The following is a 17,578-nucleotide window of genomic DNA, read 5'->3' as shown; positions in this document are numbered from 1 at the left end:
CAGAGTTATTCTCTGGGAATTATGGCCTTAGGATCTCTCTCTGACTTCCATTCCCTCTGAGGATGTACAGTAATCTGAAACTAAGCTTCTAGAATTAGAGCAGTCTGGAGGATTTAGCAGCAGGCGGTTTCAGTTGGAAACAGCATACATACAGATCTGTCAGAGATCAGGGTGAGGGGAGGCATGAAGGAAACTATGGCTCTACTATTATTGTGGAAATCCTCCCCCACTGGATGCCAGCCCAGGTGAAAGCGTGGTTGATTCTTCAGTTCTTACTCATCCTGCTTTAATGACTATGTTTCCACCTGTGTTGCCAATGGACATGGTCCAAAAATTGGCATTGACAGTTGCATTCACATTGCAAGAGAAATCAAAGAGCAATCTCTGAGGGTCATGGCTGGCCATTTGTGGTGGTTCATATAAAAGGCAGAGGAAGCAGTGTGTGAATTTCTTCCATCTAGGGCATGGTGGCCATCTGCATTGTGTGGACATTCTATACTGAGGTATGGACACTTTTGTTCTGTATTTTTTCTCAAACCTAGAATGAGAAAACTCATTTTTTGTCCTCTTTCCACCTCAGCAGTGTGAGCCACTCTATTGTGCCCCAGAGCTCTGTGATTAGAAAGGCCCCTTGTTGTTTGGCATGTCCGATGAGTTAATGGCAGGTCAGTCTGTGACACTAAAATGCTGATCTGCAGGGAAATGGTGAGGACTCAGCTGACTTACATGTAAACAACGTCAGAACAAAGTAAAACCCCTCCATAACCCTGAATAGAATAGAAACCAGGAGAATATTTCAGCCTCACTTAATTTTGATGCGGGGGCTATTTTATTTCTTCATTATAAATATCTCTCCACACTCTTTTTAGCTTCCTGAAGTTTGGATGCTCATAGATGGATGTATGACAGCAAAGAGGGGGAAAACTGCTGAATTTGGAACCACAGCATTGTTGGAATTATTGGGAGAATGTAGTCCCTGGGACATATGCTGAGACAGTAAGGGCTGATCCATTTCCAGATGGAGCTCTCACATCAAAACCACAGAAGGACTGTGATTTTGATTTCACAACTAACAAAGCCTCATTTCAAATCCAGCTGCCCAAGGAACCTGTTCCAAAACAGATTTACAAGAGGGCCAACAAAGACTGCGGAATAAAATGTTTCTAGGCAAAGACCATGTAAGAAAATGCATAAAAGTTCCTCATACTAAAGACTACTCTCATTGTTAATAAGTCAAATTACTCAATAACACTAGAATGATGCTTCCATTGCTTGTTGAAGGAATATACTGAGAAACACAAAGATGGTTCTACTTTAGAGACAGGTAATATTAAGGTGCCAAGAAAAGATGTAGCTTCCCTGAAAGTTCTCTGAAATTCTGGGCATGATTGAGCTTCAGAAAAATAGTGATAACATAAGTAATATTGACCCCATACTTCCCTATAATATTAAAAGTATTTCCCTGGGGTTGGAAGACACTAAAAAGTGGTGAGTATGAAGGTTATAAAGTTTACCCAAAGCCAACTGCATGGTTCAAAAATCCCTAAAATGTAAGGTATCAGTAAGGTCAAGAGACCCCGATACTCATGAAATCATGAATTGTCCAAGGCCAATTCCGGGGCAAAATTCGGTCACATGGAGTGATATTAATATTTGCTCACAGTAAACTCTTAGTTCTCAAAATATTGTGAAAGCAAATATGTCAGTGACACTAGAGGCAATTCTCTGATCACTGACAATATTCATCTCAGTAAAGGTATGATGGAACTTGAACTTAATTTGTTAATTCCATATCTGAAACAAAGATGAGGAGTTGAATATGAGTCCCAGCTGCAGTGAGCTGGACTATAAAGCTGCATGAAGGATCATTTGATGCCTAATGTACATCCTAACCATGACTCACTAGCACAGTGAAGGCACTGGTTCTCAACCCTGGTGGCACATGCTGGGGAACTTTAAAAAGTCCTGACTCCTCCCTCATCCCCCGTTCTTACTTAATAGGCCTGGAGTGTACCTTGGACAGCAGCATTAAAGTTCCCCCAGGTGATTCCAATGAACTGCTGAGGCTACAAACCACTAACCCATTGGTGTAGGTCATTATTTCTCATCTTTGGCTACTCATTAAAATTACCTGAGAAACTTTTTAGAAAAGCACAGTGTACCCTGGGCCCCATCCCAGACCAATTAACTTAGAAGAGGGGCACTTCTGAATTTAGATATTTCGTAAAGGTTGCCTAAGTCATTCTATTTTGCAACCAGGATTGAGAATTACGGGTAGAGGGTTAAAGCAGGTTAAATGCACCTTAGTAGTTTTCTAATTTAAAAACCATATAGTTAATTCTGACCTGTAAAAACAGTCTTTCTTCCTTTTCAGAAATCTAATATATATCATATATATGTATATATAAAGATAAACATATCTTAACTGTGGATTAGAACATAGAGGATATAAAAGAAAAATGCATGGTCTTGCCTTCAAAAGTGATAAAGAGGTTGCATTAAACTTGAATGTTTCCATCAGAATTCCAACACCAGAAAAATACTGGCAGAAAAGACAGTGGAGATTTTTTTTTCTAATTTGTAAAACTGGGAAAGATGATTTTCATCTCAGGTTCTGTGAGTAGAAAATCCCTTCTCCAGGAGACACTGTCATTCAGCTCTTCAAATCCTATTGTACTAGAGAAGTGCTGATGTGCTAGATAGTTTTTTCCTTTCCAAAGGAGTTGGTTATGAAACATCTAAAATGAAGCATGAAACAAAAGAGAGAGTTAATTTATAATTGCTCTGTTGAAGCATTTTGTGCAAATCTTGGCAGATTGGTGACTCCATTTGCAAATCTCAAAATTTGAAAGTCAGCAATTCTTATGTGCGTGGAGTCATTATGCTCAAGGATTGTGTCACTGTATTTGCAAATTCCAAGTAGGTTTTGAATAAATGAAAGAATGAATAAAAGACCTTTTATTTATAGTGTATGGACCAAACACATCATTAGGTGCTTTTGCAATTTTTTCCCCATATGATATAATACTGATAACATTTCTGTGATTCAGAAATTTATCACACATGCTTTAAAAATGAGAAAACAGAAGTTGAGGAACTTTCTCAAAATTATACAACTGTAAGGTATCACAGATTGGTTTGATCTCAAGTCATTCACTCCTGGAAGGGCCAGTTTTCATCAATATCTCTAAAAAAAAGAAGCTTTCCTTCAACCAGAAATAAAGTCCTTATTGACACTCTCTCTCTACATACGCAACCGTTGGGAATGGCTTTCTATACCTTTATTCAGTTGGTTGTTACTGCACAATATGGTGTTCATTAACACGAACTCGTGGGCCTGTGGCCTTCTGCTAGTGCCGATCCTTTCACTATTCCAGTTTCTGCTGGATCTTCCTAAAATGTGTCACTTAAAATCTTCGCCTTAGTAGGCACAGGATGGGGAATAAGACAGATTTCCACTTTGGTGATTTAGTGCCTTCCAGGACCCATTATCACTGGGAAAATCAGGTGCCATTGTTAAACACTATATTACAGAAAAAGGTCAACTTTAAAAAATCATTTACTAGTTCCTCCCAAGAGCAGTGCTCAGAAATAAGCTAAGCAAGGCATCAAATAAGTGAATGGTTTTGCCTTGAGGGTCAAAGCCAAGTGTTTAGTTCTATATCCTCAGTACATAGCAACATGCCTTCCATGCAGCAGGCAGTTGGCAAATGTTTGTGGCAATGATAGTGATGGAGATTTGAAGGCTTATAATATTACCTGCCTATATAACCTCTGTTTCTCTTATTCTGTTTTTTATTTTAATCTCAAATATATGCATGTGCACAGAGATGTGACATTATGGAGGAGAAGAAAAAATTCTGTTGATAACTGTTGCCTTGGAGAGAAAACTTCACTGTTCATGAGGGGGCTTATATTCAATGACTTGAAAAGGAATCTTTGAGTAAAGGATAAATGTGATCACCTGAGAATAGCCATGCATTTCTGGAAAATGTCTCTTCTGATCTCTATGCATTCCCACCATATTAGTTTCCTGTTGCTTCTATACCAAATTACCACAAGCAGTGGTGTCAACAACACACATTTATTATCCTACAGTCTGTGGGTCAGAAGTCCAACATAGGTCTTACTGTACTAAATTCAAGGTGTTGGCAAAACTGTATTTTTTTTCTGGAGGCTCCAGAGCAAAATCTATTTCCTTGCATTTTCCAGCTTCTGTAGAATATCTGCATTCTTTGGCTAGTGGCCCCTTCCTGTATCCTCACAGACAGCAACATCACATCTCCCTGACCCTTCTTCCATTGTCACATTTCTCTCTGACCACAGCCAAGAGAGGTGAGGGTGGATATTAGGTTGGACATACCTAGATAATTCAGGATAATTTCTCCCTCTCAGGGTCCTTAATTAATCACAACCTCAAAGTCCCTTTTGCCATGTGGGTAACATATCCACAGTTCCAAAATGTGGTCATGTATGTGTGTGTGTGTGTGTGTGTGTGTGTGGAGCATTATTCTGCCTACCACACCCACTCCTTCTCATGTGTTCTCTAGCCTTCTCTCTCTTTAAAAATCTTTTAAAATTTGCTGTGATGCTATGAGGGAAACTAGACATTTGCTGCAGCCAAAAGTGTCATTATTGGTAAAATGAATTCTGAGACTCCTAAGTATCTTTTAGTTACCTAGATTTGGGGACTGTGGGAAGTTTGAGGAGTGAGTCCCAAAGATAGAGTAGTTGTAATTACCAAACAGAGAGGAGTAAAGATTTCAAGAGAAAGAAGGAGATGAGCAAAGTGCTCCTGAGCAATGGGTCTTAAGCCTCCTGGGAAGGGAATAAGCAAGAATAAAACCTCCCCTAATCCATCCTATAAAGGACTCTGCCCCTAATTCTGAGTCTGTATGGGGAGAGCAGTTCACTCCCTTTTGTGATGGTGGAATATTATCCCAGCATGATCCTCAACTCTTCAGATACTTGACAAGACTTCTCTCCAAAAAACTAGAGTGAAGTGGAAAAAGATTTGGAGTATATATATGGAATCTAAAAAAAAAAAAAAAAAAAAAAGTCATGAAGAACCTAGGGGCAGGACAGGAATAATGATGCAGATGTAGAGAGTGGACTTGAGGACTTGGGGAGGGGGACGCACAAGCTGGGACGAAGTGAGAGAGTGGCATGGACATATATACACTACCAAATATAAAATAGATAGCTAGTGGTAAGCAGCCGCATAGCACAGGTAGATCAGCTCGGTGCTTTGTGACCACCTAGAGGGGTGGGATAGGGAGGGTGGGAGGGAGATGCAAGAGGGAAGAGATATGGGGATATATGTATACGTATAGCTGATTCAATTTGTTATAAAGCAGAAACTAACACACCATTGTAAAGCAATTATACTCCAATAAAGATGTTAAAAAAAAAAAAAAACAGCAGCCAAATCTCTCCATTCTCCCTCAAGTTAATCTTTCCAAAGATTAACTTGGAAAAACTTAATTTTAACTTCTGTAAAATTACAAGGACCCACTTCTGCTCTGCAGTGTTTGCCAGTAAGACAGACCTGTATTCTGAGAGAGAGAGGAGAAATAGAATTAAATAAACATGGAGTTAAGTCCCTACTATGTGTTAGACCCTCCATATGTCTTATTTCTTTGAACTTTGTTTATTATGAGTTAAATATTGGTAAACCTCTATTTTGTAGGGACTGAACCTCAGGTTGAGTAACATATTTGAGAAGCAGCAGTGAGATGTTTGAATCAAGTTTCTGTGTCTCCAGGGCCCTGTTCGTTCCTCTACCTGACTAGGCAGGTATTAGCTGAAAATGTGTAATATAGATAGAAGTTAAAATGTAAGGCAACAGTGAATAGTTACTTACCGTTTTTGTTGAATTTTTAGAGCAGTATTTAGACATAGAACCTAATAAATGGTAGCCAATAACAATTGTTTATAGTATTGATTAAAATTACAATTAAATCCATTTTTCCTACTCATTAGAAAAACAGCTGCAGGATATACGCATCAATCTATTTTTCATTCCACTTATCCTGTGGTGCAACTCTTCCATAAAGGGCTGTGAAGGAGGCACAAAGTAAAAAGAACATGATTTTGGACCTCAAGAACTGTATGGTATAGTAAAGGATCATACAATTAAATAAATAGCTAAAATGAAAGGAAAAATATGATAAATGTTATAAGGGTGATGGTGCAAAGTGCAATGAAAGTATTTCACCAAGGCACTGAGGATAGCTTTCATTTAGCACATTATTATTATTATTCATTTAGTATTTCTTTTAGTATTCATTTCAGTAGTATTTGCTTGATCATAGGTTATGGCATATTTTCAAGATTTGGCAAAAATAACAATAAAGGAGATGGAAATAGTCATAGGCAGAGGCTAGAGGAGACAGATATAGATGGCTGATTAATGAGATTTCCTAGTGTTCTCATTGCCCATATGCTAGAGTGACTCATCATGATTAGTGAAGCTCAGGAGAGAAAACTTCAGATCACAGTAATCTTTCTGAGCTTAGTGAGTTTCCTAAAATAAGATCATTTTGCATAGGTAAAGTATATGTAGTAGGTGGATTGTAAAAATGGCTCTAAATTTCCACTGCTTTTTGCATCCAAACCCTTTGCAATATGACTTGCATTTCCTCCCATCAAGAGGTAGGGTCTATTTCTCTAACCCTTGAATATGGGCTGACCCTATGACTTGTGTTGGCCAAAAGAGCGCAGCAGAAGTTTGTGCCAGTCCAGGAAGCCTTCAATAATTCCATTTGCTTTCTTGGAAAACTGCCACCACCATGAGACCAAATGTAGACCACATGGAATAAAGCTGAACCAATTTAGTTGTCCCAACTGAGGCCCAAGATAGGTGAAAGAATTCAAGTAAGAGCAGCAAAGAAGACTGTCAGATAAGTTTTTTCCTTGATATTAAAGAAAGATGAGGAGCCTTGGTGCAAAGGGATATAAGGAAACCTTTTGGTTTTATGGAAATGTTCTATACCTTGATTGTGGAGGTCTTTACACAGATGTATACAATTGTCAAATCTCATTGAACTATATACTTTAAATAGCTGTGGCTTACTGCATGGGGATCATACTTTAATAAAACTGATTTTAAAAAATGATGTCAGTTTCTCATCCCGTTCCCATTTAGATGAATATAACAGATACTCAGTGTATTAATTAGGAAATAATCTTTAAGGAAGAGCATTCTGTGGAATTCATGTCTGGCTAGGTGAATTCATGTCCTGAAATTTTTAATTAAAATTGGCACTGCCCTCCTCTTTTCTGAAGTGGGAATGTGAACACAAATGAGTTTCAAATAGAAGGGAAATCCACAGCCATTATAGATCCCTTTCTTGATTAAGAAGATAATGCAACAAGGGACACAAATGAAGCACCCAAATGCAAACTGACTTCTGTTATTCCTGAATGTTTGATGAATGAAGCATTGTGGTTAGCTGGATATCCTTAGCTAAATGGATAGCTAAGCTCTAACCCAGTGCTTTGCAACTCTTCTTGTCCATATTGAACAGGAAGAACAGAGAGAGAAAACTATGGGTGATTAATCTAAATGATGCTTTTAACTGGGTTCCAAAGTAGCAGAGAAGAATATTTTAGCAAAGGGGAGATAATAAATCTAGTTTCAGACATATTGAGTTTGAGATGCCTATAAAATCTTTAGTTGGAGATATCCAATTATCAGATGGTAATACAAGCTTGGAGCTTTGATGAAAGTCGTAGGTACTGCTGGGGATACAGATGTGTACAGAGAGATTGGGAGAAGAGCAGAAGAGAGAAGGGCAGGTAAGGGGGGGGAGAGGAGAGAAGAGATGAAGAAAGGAATGGCTAATATCTATTGTGGACTTGTCTTTCAAGAAGTTACATGGTTAGGGGCTTCCCTCGTGGCGCAGTGGTTGAGAGTCCGCCTGCTGATGCAGGGGACACGGGTTCGTGCCCCGGTCCGGGAGGATCCCACATGCCGTGGAGCGGCTGGGCCCGTGAGCCATGGCTGCTGAGCTTGCGCGTCCGGAGCCTGTGCTCTGCAACGGGAGAGGCCACAACAGTGAGAGGCCCGCATACCGCAAAAAAAAAAAAAAAAAAAAAAAAAAAGAAGTTACATGGTTAAAGAGAAGAGAAAGACTTGAGGAGAGCTAGCTAGGGATGAAATATACCAGAATATATTTCTCTGTTTCTCTACATCAATTGGATGGCCAACAGTTAAATCCTCTTCTGACACTACCTGGAGTTAACATCAGCCTCCACAAGTTTAAAGGATCAGTCCCACAAGTTTAAAGGATCAGTCCCACAAGACTGCCCTAGCTAAATGCACTTCTGTTCAACTTGGCTACAAATTCAAGTGTTCCCCATGGTACCCCCTACCCCTTCAGATTTGATAATTCACTAGAATGCCTCATAGAATGAAGGAAAACATTTAAGTTTACCAGGTTATTACAAAGGATTCAACTCAGGAACAGCCCAATGGAAGAGATGCATAGGGCAAGGTATGATGCGGTTGGGGGTAGAGCTTCCATGCCCTCTCTGGGCACACCACCCTCCCACTTGTATGTGTTCACCAATCCAGAAGCTCTTTGAATCCCATTGTTCAGGAGATTTTATAACCCAATCTCTAGCCCCACTCCCCTTCACTCCCCTCCCCAGAGTTTAAGATGGGGTGGGGCTGAGAGTTCCCACCCTCTAATCACATGTTTGGTTTTTCTGGTGATCAGCCCCATCCTGAGACTGTCTACGAAACCCACCCTGAATCACCACGCTAGCAAAGACTCAGGTGTGTTCTAGAGGGCCTCGTTATGAATAACAAAAGACACTCCTATTACTCAGGAAATTCCAAGTGTTTGGGGGGCTCTATGCTAGGAACATGGGTCAAAGTCCAAATATATACTTTTATTGTACCACAGTATCTATTAGCTGAAGAATAGGAACCAGCAAAGAGAAAGAGGTATATGATAGAATAGGAGAAATTAGAATTGTGTGGTCTCTATGGAGATAGAAATGTGATAAAGAGCATATGACCCAAGTGGCAATGTTGATTTTGAAAAGAGGAAAGAGAGATACAGATTTGAAGAACACAGAAGACATCTGGTTGGATTCAGATTATCCACCTATCTATCTATCTACCTATACACGCACATATATCACTTACACTTGAAGTTTGATGGCAAAGATATTGAAAGAGGGGCTTGAGAGAACAGGAAGACTGAAGTCAGGTCAGACGCTTGCTGTGCAGCTTTAGCTGTCCTATGACACTGAAAGCCGTAAATTTGTAGGGTCCTCATTTTATAACATTATACAAATTCCCCCAGCAACATTGATATCCCAGAAGCAAGAAGAGGGAAGTTGAATGTTCGACTACTGGTTTATTGGGAATTTTATTTGGGATTCACTGTCATACCAATGTAAGAAGAAATTTTCATACGACATTTTATGTTTGGAAACTTGTCAAGTATTTATTGATTGGGATTCTGGAGATTGCAGAGCAAGGTTATAAATTCAGAAGACTTGGTAAGCACTTCTAGATTTAGAAGGAGGAGTACTAACTGATGGGGGCCTTTTCGGAGCTAGAGGAGAACAAAAGGCTATTGAGTTGGAAGAATACTTTTCAAGATAGATGCTCTGGCCAGAGGAAGTTTAGCTGGAGAAGGGCTTTAAATATGTTTAAGGATGCAGGGCTTTGAAGAGCAGGTTCAGAATGAAGTTTATGTGAAAGAAGGGAATTGTGGATGATAATGGACTGTCAAAAGCTTATAAAAGTTTCCTTCCTTTTTAGATTTCTATCCCCATTTCACGTTTTCAGGGCTACCTCCTCTTTTCCTTCTCACCCAGCACACTGGGACAGTGAAAGAGGCAGAGATGGGAGTGTGGGGGGGGGTTGTCATAATTTTTTTTTTGACCCTAGAGCTCAAAATAAACAACTGGGACAGGATGGAGGAGAGGAAATGGGCTGGAGTGGGACTGTAAAGGACCCAGCGAAGTGAGATGCTGGGGATGAGTTCTCAGTCCTAAAAGAGATAAGTCAAAATGGTGATGGCAGCGATTTGTGGTCCAGGCATTCCTAAGTCAGAAATTGCCTTAGGCTGGTTGTGTATGTATGTATCCCAGACTGACTATTCATTCTTTTTATTTACTCCAGTCGTAAAAATTTATTTAGAACATTAAAATTTTAGTGTCACTGTTTTCGGGACTTAGGTCGGTTAAGTGGTGTAGGGGTTCTGGTCACCACTAAGCTACATTTTTTCACTGATGTACTCTATGGTCACTTCCAATTTTCCATATTTTGACCTGTCATTTGATAGGAAAAAAATGCTTGTGTGTGTGTGTGTAACTGCTGAATGAAGCTAATTTTGCAAGGCTGTGATCTGAATTCAGTTTTGTTGTCATTTGAATCGTGTTTTGTATGAGATGTACTTCTGAAGCGAACAGGGCCCTCGGGGTCATATTTTCTTAAAACATTCACTCCCATTAAATGCTTTTGTGTCTGAAAATAAAAATACAAGTTATGTGTATGGGAATGAAAATAGTTATAGTGAAATGCATCTTATTCCTGAAGGACTTTTCACAGATATGAACTTCTTATTTTGTACAATTCAAGTTGACTTTTTTTGACTCCATGAAACAGTAATAGAGTTTTATGCCTTTCTATAGCCATAATATAATGATGGCCTGAAATAGAACAAAAATTCCCATAAAGTGTTAAATGAATCAAAGCCACTTTCTGAATTGAGGTTCTTATTGTAATCTTTAAAATGTAAATATGAATGTGTAAATAAACAAGAGGCAGACTCTTTGGAGTATCCTCATTTATCCAGCTGCTCTCACAATTATAATCCCTAGCAGCTGATTAATATGGAGGAAGACATATGTAAATTGAAAAAGTTGTCTTTTACCATACTGTATTAATGTCTCTCTACCTAGTAATTTGGTGAAATAATTTAGTGAAATGCATCCACAGTAAATAGGTTTCTATTCCAACCTAACGCTCTTTTCCATCTTAACTGAGCATAAAATTATATCTTTAAAGATCTGCGACAAAGAGAGGCTTGATGCCTCTTGAACAGTTCAGTGTGACATATGGTTTTAAATGCAACAATTTTATCTGTAGCACACAGTATCTGTAAATTTGAGCTAATGTTCCTGTGAAAACAAGAAGGGATTTATGCCCAAAAACTAAAGGCGAAGAAGAAAAAATCTTTTTAGCTACCATATGTAGAACACTGAAAACTGTATATAAATAGAAAACAATATTGACATTTATGTATCTATAACTTTTTAGAAACATGTTTTTACATCTAGCTATTTTATTCAAACATTAACGGTAACAGGGATCTTAAATACAAATTCTTACAGGAGTCGGGCAGGTCGTATATACTAGTAAAGCAGGCCTAGTGAGGATTAAGTGAATCTGAGAGGGCTGCCCTGTCTAAAGCATAAAATCCAGTAGGCAGTTGCCTTGGACTACTGCTGGCTAAGGGTAGCTAGATCTCCCAAATTTTCAAGAGATGTCCCATAATTAAATTTTCTGTGAAATCTCACAATCATGTTGGCAACAGGGTTTTTGTAAAAAAAACAAAAACAAAAACAAAAAAACATGATTTGTTTTAAAATAGTTCTATAGGTCAGATTTGGTATGTAGAGCTGCTGATTTGTTACCCTGATATCTGATGCATGTAGTTAAAAGAATAAAAGTGTAGATGGTGGGAGAGCGTAAAGTAAAGGAGGAAGGGAAGGAGGAAGGAGAAAGAAACGGGGGAAAGTGGAGAGAGGAAAATAAAATTTCTGAAATATACTTAAAGATTTAATCTTATTCTCAATAAACAAGATTACCTAAATCACTAATTCAATACAAATGAAAATAAGGCTTATTAAAAGACATATACATCTGATTAGACTTTAGATCCTTTTCTTTCTGATGAAATGTATACCTGGTAAAGACTGACAGCCTTGGGGAGACTGTGGAATTGATTTTGTGTATTGTGTGTTATAGGGATCAAGATTTATTTCTTTCAATACGGATGTAATATTGACTTAGAACCATGTGTTGAAAAGATCATCCTTTCCACAATGCTCAATCAACCATGTCACCTTTATTGTAAATCAAGTAGATATATAGATTTTTCTGTCTATCATCTATCTATTTCTAGACTCCATATTATATTTCATTGTTTGTTGGAGTATTGTGACAGAACCACACTGTCATAATTACTGTAGTTTATAATAAATCAAACTTGGTACTGTAAGTCTTTTTACTTTGGTAGGGTTTTCTCCCTAAAATGTCTTGGCTATAATTGGCCTTGTATATTAACATATAAATTTTAAATTGTCTTGTTAATTTCCAAGGTTCGGCTTCCTTAAGCCTGTTTCACTGTGGCCCTCTGCAGGCTTTAGACTCCCCTAGAGTGCTCTAAAATGCAGACTTCCGGGCCATGATGCAGGACTGCTCAATCAGAATCACCTCAGCTAGGGTCCTAGAATCTTCATTTTATATAAATACCATTAGATGATTATGAAGTTTAAAAACCAGGACTGCACATTTGGACTTGATTCTAGCTGTTTCCTTTTGGCTTACACATCCTGATTCAGGGATACCTCTTTTATACAAGGCTGATACCATGTCTTATCTGGCAGAGCAGTTACTAATATCAGGTACTGTGAAGCTGGGAAGTGGTAGAAGAATTATTTTGTAAATAAAGATACAAGACACACTTGTATTCTCCACAGTAGTCTTCTCTATCTGCACCACCCCCCCTTTTTTTCTATACAGCTTCAACTTCAAGCCTTCTGGGTTTTGTTGAAATACTCTTGACATTTATTCTTGGACCCTTAAAGTTTCTTCCCTTTACACTATTAAGCATTTTATTGATTAATTTTGGCCTTTGTACTTTCTCCAAATCTATTTTTTCTGTAACTTTCTCATCTTCAGGGTATTTCAGGTCTAAATGTTGACCAAATAATTCACTACACTATAATTTATAAAATATTCCCTCTTGGGTCAGGGAAGTAAGAGGTTTTATTGCAGCTCAGTTCCAAAAGTGGTAGACAGAGCCTGGATGTTTAAACAGGGCCTGAAGCAAGGTTTTGCCAACCTTTAGGAGGCTGCATAACAAATATTCTTTATTTGCTTCTTCAGGTGTTGGAGTTAGCTATAGCTTCCTGAAGGTCATCTCTTAGCCTTCACTCCCTGCTCCCCACACCAACATTTATGAGTCCCCTGTGACAATGAAAATCATCCTAGGAGGTATCATACTAAGCTATAATCAGTTAATACCTTACTTTTCAATTAACACTCTAGCAGGGATTATTTGAAAGTCAGCTGAGAACAGGAACAAGGGGGCAGGTTGGCATTTGTAAAACCTGGTTAGAATAAAATGAGAGAAACATAAAAAAGGAAGGAAATCTTTATAATTTTGCTTAAAGCTAATAAGTGGTCATGGCACTTCAGATTATTTGGGCTACCTTAATTTTCCAACCTAGGGTTTAAAGGTACCCTGTTTTGAAAATTTGATTTTTAAAAGGAATCAGGGTTTTCCCTAAGACACCCTTGTCCTAGAGGACAAGGAAAGCTACAGATCATTTACTTTCTCACCTCTTGTTACACTATGTCATTATGCCCCTACCGGTGTATGATCACATTATACAGAAAGAGGAAAACTATCTTATAATTTTCATGTTATCTTTTATTTGCCCTGTGTTTATTGCCAATAAATCTCAGAGTAAGGGGTGCTTAGGCCAACAATATTTGTGTGGGGATTGGTATTATAGTGGACTGCCAGGAAGGAAAACATTGGGCAAATTACACTCCGTTTTAAGCCTGACTCTTAATACAAAAATATTGAATTTTTTTGTATTTGCATCTCCTGTCCAAAAAAAAAAACAGTGAGTTTGTTGCCCTAATTTATTTTTTTTAATTAATTTATTTATTTTTGGCTGTGTTGGGTCTTCGTTGCTGCACGCGGGCTTTCTCTAGTTGCGGCGAACGGGGGCTACTCTTTGTTGCGTTACATGGGCTTCTCATTGCAATGGCTTCTCTTGTTGTGGAGCACGGGCTCTAGACACGCGAGCTTCAGTAGCTGTGGTGTGCAGGCTCAGTAGTTGTGGTGCACGGGCTTAGTTGCTCTGCAGCATGTGGGATCTTCCCAGACCAGGGCTCAAACCTGTGTTCTCTGCATTGGCAGGTGGATTCTTAACCACTTATTGCCCTAATTTCAAAGCTACTCGTGTGGTCATATTGTATAACCCATCCTTACAACTTCTGCCCTGAATAATTTTTTCAGTTTATTTACATTTTAATATAATAGTTGGTACAAAATGATATATGACATATATGTATGTATGTAAATATCTATATCTATATGCAAGTTATAAAGTATGATAATGTAATAAACAACTGTGAACCCATTATACAATCCAAGTGTTCAACAGTGTTCTTCTGTTTATCTTCGCCCACCCTCCAGTTTTCCTTTTGTCTTACACAAGAGGTAACTAGTACCTTGAATTTTATATTATCATTGCCTAGCCTATATTTGTAGTTTAAGCATATGTTTATAGGTATCCCTAAATAACAGATTTTTAAGTTTTTCTTGTTTTTGAATATTACATTTAATATATCACATTGGATATCTTCTTATGAGATTTACTCTTTTTCCCTTTGCATCACATCACTAAAATCCACTCACGTCATTGTCTATAGCTGTAGTTCAGTCGTGTATATTTCACTGAATAACTATTTCACAGTTGATTTATTTATTCTCTTGTCAAAAGGGAAGTATTACTTCTAGTTTGTGGTAGTTGTTTTGAATATATTCTATATTTCCTGGTGCACATATGTGCAGGAGCTTCTCTTGTCTATATACCTAGGACAGGGTTCCTTGATGGTGGCCCTATTGACATTTGGGGCCAGATAATTCTTTATTGTATAGAGCTGTCCTTTGCATTGTAAGATGTTTAGCAGCATCCCTGGCTTCTACCCACTAGATGCCAGTAGTGCCTTTCAGTTGAGACAACCGAAAATGTCTCCATACATTGACAAATATTCTCCAGGGATCAAAATCACTGACCTAGAAATACAACTGTTGGGTGGAGATCAGGTGTGTGAATATTCATTACAAATTGCCAAATTGTTTTCCAAAATAATTGTAACAATCTAGTGTCCCCTGACTTTCTTGTTGATTCACTTCCTCTCCAACACTTGGTATTGTCAGATCTTCTGATTTGAGACAACTAAATAGGTGTAAAATTGTGTCTCATTATGGTTGTAATTTCTATTTCCTTGGTTGTTAACTAGATTGAGAACCTTTTTACATATATATTGTCCACACTTGTTTCTTTTTCTTAGTGGTCTTTGCCTAGCTTTCTGTTGGGTTTTCTGTCTTATTGATTTGTAGATATTATTTATGTGTTCTGAATACTAATACTTTGCTTTTTAAGTGAGTTGCAAATATCTCCTAGTTTGCTATTTATCTTTTTTCATTCTCTTTATGATGCCTTTTGATGAACAGAATTTCTTAATTTTAATATAATTGAACTTATTATTTTTTTCATTCATGGTTAGCCTTTTCTGCCCCAAGATTACAAGTAAATTTGCCCTTGTTTCCATCAAAGATTGGCACATAAACAGAATAGCTTCTGCCTGAATACCTTTCTCTTGGATCATGCATTCTGGGGAAACCAGTTACCATGTCTTGAGGACACTTAGCTGGCCCAGGGGGAGGCTCACATGGAGGAGAACTGAGGCCTCCAACAAGCAACACCAACACCAACATGCTGGCCAAGTCAGTGAGTCCCTTTGGAAGTGGATCCTCGGCCCCAGTCAAGCTTTCAGATGACCACAATTTTTTTTTTTTTTTTTTTTCGGTACGCGGGCCTCTCACTGTTGTGGCCTCTCCCATTGCGGAGCACAGGCTCCGGACGCGCAGGCTCAGCGGCCATGGCTCACGGGCCCAGCCGCTCCGCGGCATGTGGGATCTTCCCAGACTAGGGCACGAACCCGTGTCCCCTGCATCGGCAGGCAGACTCTCAACCACTGTGCCACCAGGGAAGCCCTGACCACAACTTTTTGAGAGACCCTGAGCCAGGACCCAAATTCCAGATCCTCAAGTTCCTGAACCTCAGAAACTGAGGGATAGAATAAATGTTTATTGTCATTTAAAGCTAAGTTTTAAGATAATTTGTTATATAGCAACAGGTAACTAATACAGTTCTCCTGTTTGCTAATGATCTTTGATTATGAACACATTACTTGATTTCTTTGGTGAGATTTTGTAGGTTCAAAATTGAGAAGGCTTTCTTTCAGAGTGGGTGTGCTTTCTGCCTGTGGCTTTGGTTGCCCATAGCTGGAAACTTCTGTTTACCTTGAAAGCCTTCAGCCAGTTCAAAAATTTTAGATTTAACTTTCCTACTTTGCTTTTGCCTAAGACTCAGTCCCCAACAGCAGTGCTATGATCCTGATCCATCCTCAGGTCATGCCTGTTCCTTCTGACCCCTGATTACTGTCCCCAGTTATCTACTCTAATTTACATGGCAGGGGTTAATGAAGGAATCTGAAAATCTCCACCAACTCAAATGCAAACAACAGTGTTTTGAAGACTGTGTCCTGTGTAAACTGTAGTAGAAGGAGGCCTTCAGAGCACCTGGTCAGCCATAGTGCTAGAAGCAAATAGCCAAAAAGATTTTACAAAGGCTTTCTCACCTACAGGATTGGAGCAGACTGCTTCTTTCCACTACAGAGGTGTTCAGTATCATTTTATCAAGGGCTATGTGGCTCCATAGGATTAAGTTGAAAGACTCCTTTTAAGCAACCATTGACCTGTTGATAGAAATAAACTGGTTGAGTTTGTATATGCCATCAAACATGGGGGTCCTTAAGTTAGACATAGTTCTTCAGCCTTCCCAAATGACATATGATAAATTATTTAACTTTCTAAGTGCCAGAAATTCAGGGCCCTTAAGCAATGTTAGTTTTACCAAGACAAGATTTCTAGAAACTACTATCCTGGGAATCTGATGATGGGTGGGGATTACCTCTGGCAATAACTCTCTTGCCTCTCTGGGCCTCAGTTTCTAAGTCTATAAAATGTGGAGATGGTTTAAGATGACTGTTAAGATCTTTTCCAGCTCCCATATTTTTGAAAATATCTATGGATAATGTATTTTGGCAGAAGAAAATGATATATAAAATAGACTCCTCTTGGCCACCAAACTGCTGAGAAGACCAAGAAATAATGAGATTTATTTTCTAATTCCCAGTTACCAAGTTCACATTTCACATTGAATTACTCTCAGCCTTTGAAGACCCTTTCGCTACCAGTAAAAAGGCCTCAGATATGGTAGTAGTTTTGAAATATGTACTTAGTTATTAGTAAGCACATTAGCAGGAAGAAGTTTAAACCTGTCAGAGACAACAGGAATGAGACATTTTGAGATGAGACAGGGAGAAGAAAGGTGGCATTAAGAGAAGTGAGAGGACAGCAAGTCACACTTTGCTAAATCACAGTCTCGTTCAGGGGCCAACTCTGGCTTCAGAAAGGGCTTTTTGCCAATTAAAATATTGGCTCTGTATGTATGTATGTGT

The sequence above is a fragment of the Mesoplodon mirus genome (assembly GCF_964341445.2).
Source record: "Mesoplodon mirus genome assembly, chromosome: 12".
Lineage (NCBI taxonomy): Eukaryota > Metazoa > Chordata > Mammalia > Artiodactyla > Ziphiidae > Mesoplodon > Mesoplodon mirus.
This window is presented reverse-complemented; position numbering follows the sequence as displayed.